This window comes from Apteryx mantelli, chromosome 1 (assembly GCF_036417845.1).
Source record: "Apteryx mantelli isolate bAptMan1 chromosome 1, bAptMan1.hap1, whole genome shotgun sequence".
Classification (NCBI taxonomy): domain Eukaryota; kingdom Metazoa; phylum Chordata; class Aves; order Apterygiformes; family Apterygidae; genus Apteryx; species Apteryx mantelli.
The window spans coordinates 35,017,192-35,035,793 of NC_089978.1; the positions used below are offsets into that span (position 1 = coordinate 35,017,192).

Here is an 18,602-nt window from a genome sequence, read left to right on the forward strand (position 1 = left end):
GACTATAGCTAATGTTATATCCTTGTCAGCTATAACGATAGTGTAATAAGCACTGCAGCCTGAGATCACAATGATTTAGAGGGTAGAAAACACATCTCTGCATTTCAATATGTTTTGCTATGCAGGTATATAACAGAGAAAAATTTGATTTCTTACTGTTTTTGAAGGCAGTACAGACCAGCATTTCTATAGAAATTTGGTGGGAGAGACCAATAGAAATCAGCTTTTCCATCTAGGTAGTCATACCCTGGTATCAGAGCACAGTCAAGGTCTGTGGGAGTTGTATCTGGCTCTAAATAATAATTTTCAAAAATGTTCATGTTTGGAATAGGCCCTGTTTCGTTCTCTTCGTTTACTTGACAGCACTTTGGGTATAATTGCTTTCATTGTTGCTTCTGTGTAGTCATTTAGTATGCCATTAGTCTGTGCGAATTCTGTAGGGAAAGAGGCTTGTAAACCACAAACAAAAGAAGGTGAATTTAGGGAGAGAGAGGTATCCAAGACTTTTTATTTGCTCTTTGAAATTATCATGAGCCGGTAATACCCTTTAATGTGCCCTCAGCTCCAAAATGCTTTAGAAACTATTTGAACCTAGATGTAAACCTCACACATGGCTACAGCTCCTATAGTGAGCAAAAGCCCTAGATCAGACTGGCAGAGATAGCTGAGATAGAAACCCGATTGCGATGCCTCAGGCCTCTGTTGAGTGAAAGCTGTGTGTTCAAAATATGTAGCTTTTCAGAGTAATTGCATAACCGTTGAATGATCTGTGTCATTGTAAGGCTTTATGAATGCATTGTTTCTTTCTTTCATGGTGATATCCCTTGGGGCAAAGTCTGTGTTCTTGTTTTTAGGGGAAGGCAGGGGCAGAAAAAATTGCAGCCACAGAGAGCAGTTCAGAATAAAGGGAGAAAGCTTTTTGCACGTGTTGGTATCTGGGTTGTAAATCCTTTACCAGCAGCAGCAGCTTTATAAAATTTTCCTTTCCAGACTCATCTATGAATGTTGCTTGGACTGTGGCTCACCAAAGATTTCAAAGAGTTACTGCTAAATTTGCTTAAGCAAAGTGTGTTTGGGCCTGTGGTCTCATGCATTTGATACAAATGGAGTTGACAACTGCTGTGCAACACATTTTGAAAGTTTCCTTGTTCATAAATTTGATTCCTGAAAAATAATGGCTTTGTGATATATATACACAAATTAGGATTATGCCATTTTAAAAAATGACAAGATGTGATATTAATATGATATATGTATACTAAGTGGCATAAAGTAGTTTGGGTACTGCTGTTTACACCTTTATTATAATGCGGGAGCAAAGGAAAACCAATTAAATTAAAAAGCAAGACATTTCTACTGAAAAGGGAATACAAAGCGTAATTTCCCCTTGGAAGGTATTGCCCCAAGGTATTATCAAAAAGTGTTGCACTGAATCTTTACACAAATAGAGATTTACATCAATAAGAATGCCATCACAAATAATGTTTTCATATTACACATTTATAAAGGAATTATATAGCACTTGCCTGATTGAACTCAGCCTAGGGTTTGGGTAGAGCTTCTTCTGCAGCTGTGTAAGCATCTGTTGCACCACTTTTCTGCATGTGATATTGTATTTTTGCATCTGGTATTGACTTTGAAGGAAAATGGTGAAATCATTGGTTTAATCCAGGTCAGCTTTTTCCCTGTATCCCATGTCTTTCACTGCAAATTTTGTGTATTTTTTTTCTCATATATTTCTTCTCTTCTTATACAGTTCTTGTTTTCTTAAGCGCTCTTTAATTTCCTGCTTGTGATCATTTGCATATTTTCCCAAGAAGCTTTATTTTCCCTTCTGCCTTTGTTGCTTATCCTTTTTTTTTGTTGGAATTTTATTCGTTTATTGCTGGAGTTTCTTAAATTTTCCCATTGGAGTCAGTAAACGATGCATCTCTCCAACTGCCCCTCAGTGACTCCTCTAATCTTTGCGCTTGACACCCCTATGGTGAAACACGTATCTTGGTTTTAGGGTAAAGAGAGAATAACAAAGGTGACGAAAACCATTCAGAATCCTAAAAGGAAATTCACTGCCGTGCGGGATGGAAAGCACTGTTTTCATCCCTTTCCGCTAGCATTTCGTCCTGGCGCCCGTCTCCCGGGGCTGCGCCTCTCCTGCCCTGCCCTGCCCTGGTGTTGCAGCCCCACGGGACGGCAGCCAGCCGGGGCTGGCTCCTAATGGGGTATTAGTGCACTGAGTGTTACTGTCTTGTTTTGCCACTTCTCCAGTAATGAAGACGCAACTGTGAAAATACCAGGCTGGCAAAAGTCGACGCGGGGGGGAAGGGAGAAAGGAGGGGGAAGAGCGTAGGGAGAGCGGTTTTCTGTGAGAGCGTGTAAGCATGGCAACCGCACATTTGCTCCCCTCACCAGCGCCGCACGTGCTCTGCTGCTGCTGCGTTATGTGCACGCGCCTGCTTTAAAGTCATGTTGCCAGCGGGACCAAATCCTCAGTGCTGCTGGGCTTTTCTCCCCACTCCGCTCTCCCACCAGAGGTGATGGAGCGGCTGCTCGTGCACAATGTGTGGAAGTCTGCAAAGAAGCAGGAGAAGTTGATGCAGAAACTGGGACCGTGGAGGCAAACAGGAGCGTGTTATCTTCTCACACCTTAAATGCAAATTGCCTGGCTGCAAAAGGGGAGGAAGGAAAGGGGACGTTGCTACCTGTAATTGTGCCACGTGCATTTGATGTGCATATCTGAATTATTGAAGAGATGGAAACCGAGTAGCCTTTTACCTGAAGAAAATCTATAAGCTAGATGCTCAAAGGAAATGTGGCAGAATAAAATGGGAGGGTGGGGGAAGTACATCTCACAAAGCTGCCTCGTGGGGACAGCTGTATTTCATAAAACAAGACTGTGAGTTTTTAAAGGCTGATGTATCCAGATCATGGGGTGCATGTACAAGCTGATTTAAATACACACACACACACACATATATATATACACACATACACATATACATACATATATATGTATGTGAATGATGGCTCAGTACCCTAAGTGTCCATAGGCTCAGACTCAGATGTAAGGCTCTTTACTTGTCTTACCCCAGTGCCCATCATCTTCTGTTCCAAAGTGGCGATTAGATATTGATCTTGGCTGATCATAGCTTGTATAAGGTCCCCTTACAAAAAAGAGGAGTGGTCTTTCATGTCAGAAGTCAAAAACACCTTAAAGACATCAAAGATCATTTGGTCCATTTGCCTGGGTTACCATCAAGAGCAAGGATGTTTAGACAGTCTGTGAGAGATGTTTGTTTAATCTAGTCTTTTCAAAAAAAAAATCCTCTGGGGAGAAAGATTCAGTGCCACCCAGCATAGTCTACTCTAGAACTACACAGCACTTAGAGGGTATTCCTAAAATCCAAACTTTCTTTTCTTTGTAGTAAGTTGTTTGGTGTCTCATTTCTAGTAAAGATAGGGAAAGCTGAACATCCCCTTCTATATGTTAGTCTGTCAAATATTAAAAGGAGGACTGTCCTTATGCTCTAGTTGATTTGATTTATTTATTTGTTTGTTTTTCCAAATAAACAATTGCCATTCCTGTCGGTAATATTTCAAAACTTTTTTACAATTCCTGTTTGTGTTCCTTATATCTATATCCCTCTATGTATTCTAAGTTCCTGACTCAGGTGCCAGTTTTAAGAAGCTGAATATAGCCAACCTGACTGTCAAATGGTTATGAATGATGTAAAAACAAGCTCAAAGTTTAGAAGCTTGGTAACTAATGATGGAGGTGTACCCTCAGTTAAAATTACTCCAATGCATCTTACCTCAGCTTTGCCTAGGTGGAGTCCCTGGCAGTGTCTTCTCTCTTTTCTGTACTTTAAACTCTTCTCAGTACGGTACTAGGTAATGAATGACATTGTTTGAAAGACAACAAGTGTGCAAATGATTGCTCTCAGCATATGGGTAACTGCACATTTTACACCTTTTCATTGCCCTCATTCTGGCTGCCCAGAGATATGTGAGCAACAGATGCGGTGAAATGGTGGCTTTAGCACATTTCAGAAACAATAATTGTCCATTCAAGTCCCTTTAAAAGAAAGACAGCAAAAAAAAGCTAAGTTTTCTATCACTAAGGTCCTCAGAAAGATCAATCACACATCATGAATAATAATAATAGAATAGGGAAGACAGCTGTTCAGCCTAATATCATCACCAGAAGAAGTAATCAGTAATCCCCTTGACCAAAGCAGATGCCACAACAAGATAAAAATCATAAGCTCCAGCTCCAGGAAGAGTCTGTTGCCATAGACAAAAAGATATGAACTGATGTCACTTCTGAAAGGAAGTTAAAATATCTTCTGCACTTGAGAGAAGGAGAAATCCACTGTCACTGCTACTGTCCAAATCAGAAACAGCAGTGAAATTTGCCGGTCTTGTTATATGAAAACACAAGGAGGGTTAAAATGGCCCCATGCCAGCCAAAAAGAACAGTTATAAAAAATTTTCTTTTTTTTTTCCACCACAGCCTAACACAATGTTGGCAAGTTTATGTCCCTTCTCTCTTACTTTTTAGCTAAAATACGTGGAAAGGCTAGCAGTTCAAATAGTAAAAATTAAAGGAACTTTTTGGATTTGTGTAGCTGGAGAGAGGATAATGGTGAGTTTGATCCTGCAATGAATATATTTGCAACCCTATTGTCATTAGAAACTGTCTGTGATGATTATTCAACTCCTCATTGCCAGCCTCATAAAAACTCTTTGGAATCAGTTCAATTCAGGAACAGCCTCTCTTCATCTTCAGCACTCAAATCCCAGCAAAGTTCAATCAATAGCATAAATAATAATAAGGAAAATCCTTGAATATGATAAGAAAGTTTCAGCTTGCTTTCTAGGCTGAAGTGTAACATACATAACCATTTGGGATTGAAGTCCTAAGATATACTGCTCCACAGGGACTTAGATTGCTAGGATCAATTATTGCATCAGGTACAGAAATTGATGATTAGGTGTGACAAGTGAAAACCAAAAAGAAAAACTAAAAGAAATGCACATCAACATTAATAGGAGTTCATTGATTGTATAGCAGAAATGATCCAATAATGGCTATAAGCAACCATTCAGGAAATAATGTGTGCCTACTTAATGCCACTGATCACACATTTTGGGGGGGAGAGGGGGAAAGACTACAGAATATTGTATTCAAGAGGCTTTACAAGAGTTAGAGGAAAGTATGACCAGGCAGTTTGCTCAAATAGCAAAAATGAAAATAAAAAGATGAAAGAAAATCTTGGGTCAAGCCACTCTTTAACTTTGAGCTTTCAGACCCTATTAAAAATTAACCAAGAAGAAGGTAATACATACTATTGCCCAAAATATCCTAGAACTCAAAAAATTATTCTCTTGCTAACTAGCCACAGGTCGTTTCTTAGAATCGTAGAAAATCAGCAGGTAGCATGAGGGCCCTGCGGTTGCCTCAACTATATTGACACTATTACCAGCAGAGCCTTGGTTGACCCATTTCTGAGGGTCTCCACTGATAGAGATTCTGCAGACTGTTTGGGCAATTCATCCCAAGGCTTAATTTTCCTTACCATTAGAAATTTCTTTTTTCCTTTTCTAATTTGCAAGTTACTTCTGTCCTATCTATGGTGAATAAGAGTGGTTTGTTCCCTTTTTCTTTGCAGCCATCTTTAATATTTTCAATGGCTTTTGTCATGTTTCCCCCAAGTCTTGTCTTCTCAACATTAAACAGCATTTTATTCTTTCAGTCTTTTTGTAAGTCGTGTTTTGTTGATTGCTCGTGGTCAACTGGTCATGTCTCCATTAATATGTGGGGACCAAAACTGGACTGAAGGTTATGACTTAAGTCTTTCCAAAGTGAAGTAGAAGAGGAGAATTTCCCCCATGTGTCTTTTAGATAACACTCTCCTTTGTGTTTCCAAACTGATATTTGTAAGTACATGACAGTGAGTCTGGTTAAGCTTGAGATTCACTGTATAACCCCAGATCCTTCCCAGTGAGACTAAACCTATTTGGTTATTTCCCATTTAGTGTTTGTTCAGCTGACTATTTCTGGCCTCTCAAAGAAAATTGCCAGATGCTCTAAGATTCCCTCAGTCAGTTTTCTACATGTTCTAGGGTGATATTTATAAGGCCCAGCCAATATGAAAATCTTTAACTTATCTCGGTGCTCTCTAATCTGCTTTTTTCTATTATAGCTTGAATTCCTACTCCTGTCTCCAATGTTTACTGTGTTGACTCTTTGATCACAGATGATCTTTCTAATAGCTTTTCCTCCCACTGAGTAACAAACCAACTCTTTCTTTTTGCTATTGCTAATTGCACTTGCTGGTATTCTTAGGGAGGTTTTCTACATTTACTACCAGAACTACTTTTGTACACAGAGTAGAGGAAGGACTTTGAAAGACAGCATACAATTTTCATAATGTGGGATTGCACAGAGGCACTAGATTTATGAGAGCAATTGAAGACAGTTATGGAAGTACTTGACAGATAACACACTGATGACACTATTCTTGCCATCTCAGTGGAAACCTGACTCCATCTAATTAAGAACAAAGAGCCAGCACCAAAGAAAAAAAAGAGCAATGTTTCAGAGGGACTAGGAATCTTGAAAGCAAAGGTCCTAAGTTAAATCCAGGAGAGGACTGAGTCTGAAATTTAGCAACTTGTTCATAAAATTGACTGGCAAATTATGATTTTTGCTTAGAGGAGACTTAATTTCTTTAAAATGCATTTCTTTTAATGTTTGAAGGCTGTCAAACATACTTAGGAAGTTAATCACACTGTTCTATGTTTCTTTCACTCCATGAATACATCTCAAGTGTCCTTTTTCCTATTTTGAGGGGTCAAGGAAAAAAGAGGAGAAGGGAAGGGAGATGATTAGAGAGTAGCAGGTTGAATACATAGCGTCTTCTGCAATGAAATCTAATATCATTTCCAGATATTCTTCCTTTTTTTCATGAGCTATTCAGACTTCTCTCTCTAATCTTGGTCAAAGTTCTGCAGACCAGTTGTTTTCGTGTCAGTCACACATGAGTGAAATCAATCAAATGCACTATCTGGACCCAATGAACTGTGGATAGACAGAGAGAGCAAGACGTCCCCTTGTGCAGGGGCACGGAGCATTCTGAGCCTGTGATTTTTCTATAATCCCTCTGAGAGTGTACCCCTTTAATGCTAGACCTCTGCCTCCTGATTTTATAATGGTAAATCACACAGCCCTTCTCCCATGAATGCATCTCTGATTTTTACACCAATGTTTCTCACTGTAGGTCCTTCTGTAGCTTCAATGGAGTTGAGATTTATGTTGGAAAGTTTGTCTCTCTTGAGAGCCATACAACCAACAGACAGCTTGCAGTGACATGGGACAGGCTTTCAAAAGAAGTCAGTGTTTGATAGCCAAATGCAACACACTATTTTAAGGTCTTTAAGTTATAATACAAAAACTAAGTTTACGTGGGTGTCCTTTGTGGCAGTATTTTGTTTGCTTCTATGAAAACATCTCACTGCATATCCTGACCATTCACTGAGCTGCTGACAAGCGGCTTCACCACTGAATACATGAGATTCTTAAAAGTCTGAAGTTTAAATCAAACCTAGATATTGCTCTTCAGTCTCAGGGCCTCCAGGCGTGTGTTCAGACTACAAACTTTTTGCCTAGCACTCCCAATAGAATGCTGTAACTCAGCAGCTGGTGGCCTGGGTCCAGAATCCATTCTTTACTCCCCTACTTCTCCTTCTCTACTCCCTTCTGCAAAATCTCACCAAAAGTTTGAAATGGCCGGTTTATACTTCAGTTCATCAGGATTCAAGTTGTCAGAATCAATAGACCAACAGATGCGGGTTATGTCTACCCAATCCTCCACTGATGGGTGTGAGTTCACTCTGCCCATTTTCCAAGCTGACTAGAAGCTGTGTGGCACAGTTAACATGATGTTGAGTACCAGCTAATGAATTTCCCTGATTGTCAGTATTTATTAGCTCTGACTTAATGCCGTTAACTTGGCCTCAGCACTGATAGTATGTTTATGTGGCTTCCAGTTGCTTCCAACCATGGGCAGAACAATCTTGCATCTGCTCAGAGTGTGGGCACAGCAGGCTACTGTCAACAGGCAAATCATATAGGCATGCACTGGGGTAGGCTTTGCCCAGCACTTAAAGGCAAAGCACAACGGTGCACAACAGATTCCCAGAAAAAAATTGCTCTGCAACCAGTGGAGGAAGCCTCTTTTAACAGATCAGTGTCCCATGTCCCCTACAACTCCTACCTCAGTTTTCTAGCTCCTCCTCATATCCCATATGCTGTCCCTGCAGGCAAGGAGCAGCCCCTGTTTTGGAGGTACATCCATGCCAGCTGGCAGGTCTGTTCACGTGTGCCAATTGGCTTTTCCCAGGCAGAATTTACACTGGCTGCTCTGCCTGCCTTCCTCTCAGTGGGCACCAATTTGTGTGCTGCTTCGCTGTCTGACTGCTGGTTTTCATTAAACTCCTAGTAATGAAATTACCTTTTGTGACTTCTCTCCGCCTTTTGTGATGGCTTCAAAATTTCAAACCCTTCCCGCTTCTACCCCAGCTCTGCTAGTAAAGGCATAATAGATGGACAGACAGAGGTTCAGTTAAAAATAACCACAGAGAATGAACATCATATCTGCTTTTTTGTCTAAGACTGCAGTTTGATACTATTATTCTTTGCTGACAGATCCGATCTCAGAAAATACTGCCTTCAAGCTCTCATTTCCACACTCACCACCAGAGGTTACAGTTCCTTCAGCTGTGCTTGGTGGCTCTGCAGATTCCTTCTAAATTGGATCTGTGAAATGATTCAGGTTAAAAGAGCCATTTCTTTAAAATGACAGATGTTTAAAAAAAATGACCCCAGTAACATGGATTTTTTTAGAACAGATACAGCTCTGGGCATGGCCTCCCGGCGTTGGACACCATGGCCCTGCCCCTGCACTGATCCGTGTGCCCTGGGCCAGCTGCACTTCCCTGGGGTCTCCCCAGGCAGGTCCTGGGCTTTATATCTGGGGCTTTATGTCCCTCACTATGATGCTGTTATCACAGAGGCAAGCACTACCCCCTAGTTCCCTTGTTTCTACAAGCTTTATCTCCACAGGTCATTAGCTTTTCAAGATAACTCTATATTTCCAGTCCTTGGTAGCTTGTTCATATCAACAAATAGTCCCCTATCCTAGGAGACAAACTAGCCTGTCAGTCCAGAATTGAACAGTAGAAAAGCAGATGTTTAAACTATTGAAAATATTTTTCCTATGTCATTCTATATTTGTGGCAGCATGGTTTTCATGGTTTCATGAACTCTCCAGCACTTTTGTGTTCAGATTCCTTAGACAGTATGGGAAATGGCCCCAAACTGCCCTTTAGGTCTTTCAAAGGGTGGGGAAACGAGCAAAAACATTGGATCTAACTGTGCTATGGTTTGTTGCTGAGTCAATTACTTTAGGTATCAATGGTGTAAGAAAATCTTCAAGGACATTTGGATATGACTGTAGGAAATGACTAATATAATGAGGAATACAAGTCTCATTTCCTTGATGTTTGTTTTGCTTTTCTTGCTGGAAGGAGTTGTCCAATGTGACTAGTGCATTTTGTATCTAGGATTATTACTAATTTTTTAATCAAGGAAATCGGAATATTTTGTCTATGTTGCTACGCTTTAACTCTTCCCTGCTCCGCACTCAAACTGAGAGAGATTATAGATCAGACAATAATCAGAATGACACTTGTTTCAAGGCATGGTTTTGTGCGGAAGCAAAGAGCAGTTACTGTTTCAAGAGAACCTGTCACCTTGTCCTCTAGAAGAAAGGCAACAACAGTCTTTTCCAATAACAGACCAGTTATCTCTCTCCTGGAATTTATCAGGCAAGAAACATATTGATCTAATTTGCAGGTTGCAGCCTGTGGTTCTCTAAACATGTCCAAAACCTCAGTACAGGATGATAGCCAGAACTCCGCGATTAGTTTGCAGACGTGTACTTCCCCCTCCCTTCTCCCTTGTGGGCTGCTGTTCTCTTTGCAATCCAAGCAGCCTAAAGTGGATGAAAATTTCCTGTTTCAGCTAATCCATTTTAACTCTGTTTTTCAGGAAGTTCTTTTACAATATTTTGCCTCCTTGGTCTCTCACTAGCTGTGAATTTTGAGCAGCAAACAGTGCATAGAAGCATTTATATCCAAGCAAAATTGTGTTAATTGCAGTCAAAAAAATTCCTAGAAACTTTTTTACATGTATTATTTATAAACTGTTGTCATTTTTTGCATTCCTTTTGGGGCCAGTATTTTTGTTTGCACAGAACTGGCACTTCCCTTTTAATCTTTGGGTCTGCTTTTTAAGATTGCTCTGTATTTAAACTGACATCTTATCCTTTTCAGAAGGCACTGTTGTAATGATTCGTTATGCTTTACCTGTCACAATGAAACAAAAATGATTGTGAAATCATTCATTTTCTGATCGATTTAGAGTAAGAAGGATAAATCTTCCTTGTTTGTTAGAAACCATTTAAAGAGGCTACTATGGCAACCAAAATTAATGACAAACAAGGAGGCTGTTAATTAATTGTTCAGGCAGACTAGAATAAGAAAATCCTTAATCTTTCTGAATCCATTTGCCACCATCCCAATAGCTCTTGGAGAGTTACTGCACCTTTTTATTGCACTGGAAAAAATGAGGCTTATGACAATAGGATTGAAAGGGCACACCTACTCTGTTAGCCTTCCCCCTGTGATCACATGGGACATGATTGCTGATGTTTGGGTCATGCTTACAGTGATCCCATCTGATGCTTATTATTTGACTAGTAAAGCTGATGATGCCTTTATGGCCATTTAAGAGATAAACAAGTAGTCTCTGCCCTGAGCAGTTTACAGCCTACAAAGCTGATACATGCCAGCAATAAGTAATACTTTGGGATCCAGGCAAAAAGAATATCTTTAACTGCTTTTGAAATAGATTGGGGGATACTAGCAGAGATATTGAGCTATGTTTGTGGGCGTGAGATGAGTGGAAGAACACATACAATCAATAGAAAAGAAGGAAGAACCCTTGGGAGGCATACAGGCAGTTAAGTATATAAACAGGTTTCTCTAATACTAAACTTGGCATATTATGCCCTGTAAAGCAGGGTTGGTATGTTTTCTTCAACGCAAGGACCAGCCAACAAACTGATTTGAGACAACTTATGGAGGGACTGATCTGATTTACTTTTCAGAATAAATTACAGTTTGAGAAAATAAATACCTCTATATGGAGAGTTTAGGGCATGAAATATTCAAGCATTGTTCATTTTTTTGTATGCATTCAACTCACAGATCCAGACATATGGTGGAAACACATTTGGCCAACACTCCATAAGGTCAATTGCCATATGGCCAAAACTCCATGTTACCAGAGAACTGAGAGGCAGGTTACATCTCTGCTGGCTGAGAGAGGAGAGAAGCTGTCACTTAGCAATCTGATGGTCCTTTTCCCCTCCTTTTCCTGCGTTGTTCACTTTCTTGAGGTGTCAGCTTTCTGGCCATATGACAGTTGACCTTCTAAAGTGTCAACTATATGGGATTAGAAGTATATGAAATATGAACTAAAGAACCAAAGAGTAACCACTTTGACTTCCATAATGAAATTGTTGCCTCTAAATATACTAGGAATAAGCTTCTAAGGCTGTGATAGAGGTCTAAAGTAGATGACTAAACAACTGAGAGATATTTGCTCTTCTGTAATGACTCTTCAGTAAAGAGCTAAATCTAGACTATTCAAACAAAAGAATAAACCAGAATACTTGTTACAGTAATGTGTTACATTTTGACCCAGTGGGAACTCATATTTTCATTACTCTGGTGACTCTTTCCCCACTGCATTTCATCATTTCTCTTTTAGATTGAAGGGTAACATTATAAATCAAAAGTTCTATGAGCTGGTATTTCCAAAAACTGTGGTGATGGCTGTTCACAAGCTGTGCACTGCTATCCTTCATAGCAATGTGTAAGTTTGCAACATCACGCAAAGTAGATTGTCATGATTTATCTTCTTCTCAGAGGCATGTATGTATACTGGGAGGGTTATCTACTGTGTGGGACGTACATTATCATAGTCCTTTAATCCTTATTTGAATGGAACTCAAATTAGCTTTTCTTAGAGTTTCCTTCTCAGTCTTCTGCCCAAGTGTGTAATATGGTTATATGTGATGGTAGCTATACTGGGTAAGCAGTGATATGTAGTGTCAGCTGAGAGTAAAAGTTTCCTTGCTTTAAAATAGCCTTTAGAAGATATCTTCCCTTCCCCAACCCTTGCATTTACATGTTTGTTTTTTTCCAATAACAGCAGAGCTAGCTAAAGAGAAGAAAAGAGAAGCAAAAACTCTTTTCAGTATAATAGTAAAGATACTGAGGGCCACCCTGTTTTCCAGGTGTTCTTCTGGTTCTATTGCCTATGATATCTACACCAAACATGGTGTCATCAGTCAGCTACAGTTTGGTGGGTTCATACATATTTACCAATTTGCAAATTATGCATGTGTAGCTCTTAGCATAGCTGTTTCTTTGTCTTTCTGCTTTTCTTCCTTCACTAATGATTCAAAATGCTTACACGTCTAGCATCACAGGGCTGTATTCTGTGCTTACCATTTGCCTTTGTACACCAGTTAGGTCTTTGTAATTTAAATGATGTTTTATTTGCTGATTTGGAAGCATCCTTTTTGGTAGAATGAGGTTTTCTTCATCCTGCAACTGTTCTTTGATATAATGATTTATTAAGGTACTAGGAGAAATATTGATCCTGCTAATAGCTTCTGCCTTGCTACATAATGCTTTACATTTTACTCACTGAAAGGGCCATATTCCTTTTCTCATCATCTGATTGACCATAAATGCTTTGGCCTTTCCCTGGCAATTATCACACTTACCAAAGTAGTGGGTAAAAGTCAAGTATTTATAGACTAATTAGAGAAGTCAACATGTCCAAATCATGTACTTTACATAATACAAAGAGTCACTGGACAGTGCTTTGAAATTAGGGAGTGGTTCTATACTGCTTAAAAACAAATTAGCAAATTCAGAGGAGTATGTATATATTTTATCAGTTAGGACTGTCTTTTTTGAAATCAGTATGTGGAGTTATAAGCTGTGCTTGTGATTTATTAATGGTATTTATGCTTTCATTTTATTGATATTTTCCACTATGTTCTCCTTCATCTATCCTAACCTCCTCTTTCTTGAGAAAACTTTCTAATGTTGATGCCTATAAGGTGGTAGTGAAGGGATCAATTTTGTAACCCATCTGGAGCTGATTCCTTTTGCAGTTTTTATTATCCACCTTGGAAAGTGCATTATTCATATAGCAGCCACAAATACTGAAAGGGAATAAAAGACAGCTGCATGAAAAATACAGACAAGGCTTTTAAGGTATACAGTTTTGTTCACCAAAATAAAGTCAAATGGAGCTGTAGATGCCCTGGGTTACCTACAGATCAGATCAGCGGTTTCTCCAATGGGCTGCTCGCAGGTATGGACAGAGCGCTGTGGAAAGCAGTGTCCTCTATTTCACCCTGCCTTCATCTTCCTTCCTGTAATTCAGGCATAATATCTCAGACTGGGGTATGGCAAGCCTGAGTCATTTAGTTAATGCTGATTTAAGGGAAATTCTTCTTCATGAGATTGGGGGGACTTACTTACTGCCTCAAAGTATTGTTTAGTCAATATCTTGTCTGTCTTGATTCAGGAGTTGGAGTTTCCATAGATCAGCATCCCGGAGTTATTGCAGTAAATGAAAACAAATTATTAGAGGTATATTAAGCTTTATGCTTCACAGTTTGAGTTAATCTCTGACTCATTAGGGGTCAAAGGAGACTTTGCCTGTGGGGGAAAGATTATCAGACATCTTTTTCTGTAGTCCTCTGAAAAATTTCCACCAAGGATGACTGTTTGACAGGACACAGAGAAAGTTTTGATTCTGCTCAGAAATATCTATTTTCTTGTGTAATCAAATACCCCCAAAACTCTGTCCAGAAAGCACTGAGGAGAAGGAGAGTATTAATGCTGCCTTGGATTGAGATTTGTGTCTCTAATTTTGCAAGTGTTAGCCTGTTCAAAACTTGTTTTCAGTTAAAATCTGGGCCCTGTGTTTTGTTTTGCTCAGCGTGAGCAGCGTTGCTAATGAAGCTGTCACATAGGCGAGATGACTTTCATCATCTACATGTGAGCTAGTCACCCTGCATAGAGAGAAGCAGGCATTTCTAGGAGAGGAGTGATCTCAGCTTTAAATAGAAATGCAATATAAATCAGATTCATTGCACCCTAAGAATGTTTCCCTCTGTTAGTGGTGAAGGGAGCTGAGAGCAACTAGTTCAGAGGGAGATGTCCACAGTTCAGAGAGATGGACCCCTGATGATGTGACCTTGGAAGTCCCCAAAGCAGGAAGGAGCCTGCAGAGAAAGCCTAGATAATGTGCATAAATTCAATCCTAATTTTTTAGATTATTTAAGCTCCTGGAAGACAGGTCCACCCCACATATTTGACATGCTAGGTTACTGCTGGCCTGGATCTCATTTGAGCGCTGAGACTGGACTGGACAGGTGTAAATCTGTATGGCTCCATTCATGCCAGCAGAGCTCTGCTAACTACATCAGCACAGGATCTGACCAGCAGGAAGGTAATTCTCTATCTGAATTAGAGTGCCAGTCAGAGGATGAGATAATATCTTACCTTAAGCAGGCCTCCATGATGCATGGGTTTGCCTTGTCCCAGCTACAGTAGCTGGTTGTAGCGGTGACAGAAAGGCAGCCTCCGACAGAGGGAAGGAGGGGTGCTGTGCTCAGCAGAGGGGGCGCAAGGGAAGGAACAGGGAAGAGATGATGGTGGGAGTCCACAGGGAGAAGGGATCGGAGCAATCCTTGAAGAGGGAGAGAGTATAGTGACATGACTGCAGAGGAAGCCGTGCGGTGTATTTTGTGCTATGAAAGCTCAGCTTCGGCAGCGGGGCTCCTTAGGGTCCATTTTGCAGTAACTACAAGTGGTTAGGTTGTATAGTGTGTGCTATTCAGAGCATAGCTGTTCCTAGGATATTGTATTTCTCTTATAGAGCCCAATATGGAACAAGCAGGAAGGACCCCACCCCAAGGTCAGCGTTGTCAATAGATGCCCTTAAATAATTTCTCTAAGGCAACATATCTTCATCTCTGAATGTTAATTAATAATTTATCTTGTTATGTACATAGAGCACTCTCTATAATTCAGTTCTCTATAACTGTGTCTCATAAATGACTCTGCCTTGTCAGATTTTATGGTGAAATAGTAGATTCAAAATTAGCATAATGTAACAACCAAATAACATGTATAGCCTTGATCTGCAAACACTTTTGCCCATGAATAATTTGAGTTATTACAACTGAACTCACTGGGACTCGCATATGCTTTTGCAGGATGAGAGCCACAGTGTTTATTGAATTAATTTCTTTCATACACTACATGTGTTCAAATGAAACTAATTAATCTGTCACGTAGCTAGGCATTTCTCAGCATATATTATGTAATTAATTTTTTTAAGTATTATTCTAATGAATGAGAGGCCTAGACAATATTTACAATAGATATTTAGATAAAACTGAATCTGAGTTAATATTATGAGACAGAATCTTACTTTATATGTGTGAGTTGATATAAATTTAACACACGTATATGCATTAATTGCTGTAGATAACTATGCATATATAGGCATATACAGATAGAGAGGCATGCGTGTGTGTGTGTGTGTGTGTGTGTGTGTGTGTGTAAGAATATATACAGCTTTCTCTCTCTCCAGAAATAGATATATTGCATATATATACATTCTGTGCAATGGAAAATACAACCTGTGGTTATATTACTAAGCACATGTAAACCAAAAGTGATTACATCAGATATTTCTGGGCTGCGATGCAGATGGATTCTGCTTCTCCACTGATGCAGGCTGGGGGGATCTGCCTGAGCCTGTGGCAGCTCCCTGCTTGCCTGCCTGCTCCTGTTTCCCGCTCATGGGAGAAGCTGCGTGTGCAGGCAAGTTGGAGGATGGAGAGCTGGTGTGCATCCCCAAATGAGCCTGACGTGCAGTCACAGCATGGCCAGGGTCTCCTACTGTAGTAGATATACCCATATCAGTATAACCCAAACCCATCTATCTCCACTTTCAAATAAACAGTCTGATTTCGTTTTTGAAGTTTAAATAAATTCATTCACCTCATGGGGACCAGTGTGTTAAGTAACTCTGTGAAGATAGAAACCTGTAAGATTTGGTTTTAATGCACGCCCAGTGTCTCAGTGTGGACAAATGTTGTCTGCTTTGTGTCTGTGTCACAAATCTAAAGAAATGTTGTACTTTGTAATGACATTGTGCTTATATCTTACTTTTCTGAAAAGAGGGAACAAAGGGAAGATAAGAAACTTGTAAATATCCTGCATATTTAAAAATATGCAATAAAATTAAAAAAAATGAATTTATATTTAGAATTTAAAAATATGAAATAAAAAGTTAACTGAGATTTCTGTATTTTAATAAAAACATAAGGGAATATGTTGAGTTTGCTCTAAGGATGTTGCTTAATGATATACAATAATCACTGAGATTGCAGCATTTCAAATGAATGTGGTTTATGATCTAATGTCTAAAGATCATTAATTAATGTCTGCTATTTTCTGGAAACAGTGCTGAAAAAAAGCTCCAAATATAAACTTCTTGAGTTAAATTGCCCTTTTCATATGCTGTAGGTAATGGGGAAAGAACCATAGTGAAGTCTAGAGGTGCTGCTTGCTTTCAGGTAGAATGAGATTGTTCTCTGTCATTCAGAATTGACCTAGAGAGATTACTTGGTTTCCCTGGTAAAGGAAAAAGTGGTTGTTATGCTTACTTCTTTTATTTCAAATGGACTCAGGCAGCTACAAAAGCTTTTAGGCAGGGCGCGGTACATTTGGTCTGAGGGCTGGCAGCGCTGGCCTCTAATGCATTACTCGCCGGCCCTAATCTGTGATATTGTGGTTCTCCGGGAGCTCGGCACTCCCACGTGGAGCTGGTTTCTGATCGTTTTGCTCGCAGGACGCCGTGCCTTGATTCACAAGCTGTCCCTTTCGTGTCGACGAGGTGGTTCATGGCGCAAAGTACTGCTTGATGTGAATAAAGCTGTCTGGGGTTGGCCCCTGCAGGAGAATCTCTGGACTAGAGATATGCTGGTGTGTGGGTGTCATTCCCCTCGGTTATCTGGTGGTGTTATTTGGCTAGTATTAGAGTAGGAGTTAAGATAAATCAGATGTGTACTGGAGACTGCTGTGCTTATAGACTGAGCTCGTAATATATAAATGCCCTATCTTCCAAACTCTGCTCATAAGACTTCTTTATATTCACAGGCTTTTCCAATGAACTTGTCAGGCTGTTTGTAAGAGGAAGGCTTTTTAAGATTGGATCCCTTAAGAAAGATGACTGTAGATAAAAGTGCATCAGTGCACATTAGGGATGAAATTTTCAATGCAAGGACATCCTGTTGAGCTCTCTTTTGCCGTCAGCGGCTTATATGCCCCTTCCTTTGTGTGAAATGGAATACAAACATCTCTCTCAGAGACCTTTTGTTTTTGGGTTGATCTGAATTTAAGGTCAACAGCTTAAAAATGAGATTAAACAAAGGTGATGAAATTACTCCAAGTGAACTGTTTCAATGAAATTTATTTGAAAAGAATGAAACAGACTACAAGAAGGCATTTACATTGTTATAATGGCAAATACTTAGCATTGCTAAAGGTATTTACACCAACACACATCTACAGAGCAATATATGGTCTGTGGACACTGCTACCCCACAATAAATGAAAAGCAGTTTGAGGTAGCTGATCCCTCAGTGAGAAAGCAAACTGCTTTTTTTTGTTGCTGTGGAGCAATACCATGTCTTTGGACTGGTACCACAGCAGCCAATGCACATCTGATTCTGACCCTAACTATCCCTAGCAAGGTCTATTTGTGCATCCACTCTCTGCGTGATTGTGAGTCATTTAAAACTATCATTTAGGAGTAAATGTGTTTAGAGGTTTTGCAGAGCTACTGATAACATGTAAGCATGGGTTAGCCGAGCTCAGCAGCGTTCAGTTGCATTTTTCAATTTGTTGTTTTGACATGTGTTCCCTTGCAAGTGGCTTAACCTCTCAGTGTACTCCAGCTCTGTAAAATGAAGCCAACGATTAGTGCCCACCAAACAGACTTACTGCAAGCATAAGGTTGTTGATGTTATGAAGCATCTTAAGAGTCACAATGACACTGTAGTTGTAGAAAGCAGTCTAAATGTTACCAATACTTATTTAAAAGACAACCCTTTTCCAAACCTTTTATATTAAGCTTAAAAAAAGAAGACTATAGGTTAAAAAAGAGTTTTAGTTTTAAGCTAAACTTGTAATTTATCAGTCTTCAGAACCAAATACTTCCTTTTAGATGTAATAGAAGATGTCCTTGCATGTCCTCAAGTGTCATTTTCTTATAAGCAACTGAGGAATTTTCCTTCTTTTCCTTGTGATTCAGGATCCTGTGATTCAAAGAGCAGAGGGGTTTCTAGAAAGAGAAATGATAGTTCCTTTAA

The 18,602-nt window shown here is 39.7% G+C and overlaps 1 protein-coding gene across 7 annotated transcripts in view; it reads left to right on the forward strand.

Moving 5' to 3' along the window:
* Positions 1-18,602, forward strand: part of ENOX1 (ecto-NOX disulfide-thiol exchanger 1) — a 367,098-nt gene that overhangs the window by 113,813 nt on the left and 234,683 nt on the right. The window lies entirely within an intron of this gene.